Source organism: Austrofundulus limnaeus, unplaced genomic scaffold (assembly GCF_001266775.1).
Source record: "Austrofundulus limnaeus strain Quisiro unplaced genomic scaffold, Austrofundulus_limnaeus-1.0 Scaffold1269, whole genome shotgun sequence".
Lineage (NCBI taxonomy): Eukaryota > Metazoa > Chordata > Actinopteri > Cyprinodontiformes > Rivulidae > Austrofundulus > Austrofundulus limnaeus.
Genome location: NW_013953671.1, coordinates 12,329 through 12,951, shown reverse-complemented (window position 1 = coordinate 12,951; position 623 = coordinate 12,329). Strand labels below are relative to the sequence as shown.

At 38.5% G+C, this 623-nt stretch overlaps 1 long non-coding RNA gene across 5 annotated transcripts in view; it reads right to left on the bottom strand.

Annotated features, from left to right (window-relative positions):
- Positions 1-562, bottom strand: part of LOC106534788 (uncharacterized) — a 3,198-nt gene extending 2,636 nt beyond the window's left edge. The window contains exon 1 of one of the 5 annotated variants that reach the window (XR_001312384.1): positions 339-562. This is a non-coding gene — a long non-coding RNA (uncharacterized LOC106534788). The other 4 variants (XR_001312383.1, XR_001312385.1, XR_001312387.1 and 1 more) reach the window with 4 other exon arrangements.
- Between the last annotated feature and the right edge of the window lie 61 nt (positions 563-623).

Sequence of the window (623 nt, the reverse complement as noted above, 5' to 3'; positions counted from 1 at the left end):
TACAAAGACTACCATCAGTAACACACCGTAACCTTACAAAGACTACCATCAGTAACACACCGTAACCTTACAAAGACTACCATCAGTAACACACCATAACCTAACAAAGACTACCATCAGTAGCACACCATAACTTAACAAAGACTACCATCAGTAACACACCATAAACTAACAAAGATTACCATCAGTAACACACCATAATCTTACAAAGACTACCATCAGTAACACACCATAATCTAACAAAGACTACCATCAGTAACACACCATAACCTAACAAAGACTACCATCAGTAACACACCGTAACCTTACAAAGACTACCATTAGTAACACACCATAACCTAACAAAGACTACCATCAGTAACACACCGTAACCTAACAAAGACTACCATCAGTAACACACCATAAACTAACAAAGACTACCATCAGCAACACCCCATAACATAACAAAGACCACCTTCAGTAATGCACCATAACCTAACAAAGACTACCATCAGTAACACACCGTAACCTTACAAAGACTACCATCAGTAACACACCATAACCTAACAAAGACTACCATCAGTAACACCATAACCTAACAAAGACTACCATCAGTAACACACCGTAACCTTACAAAGACTACC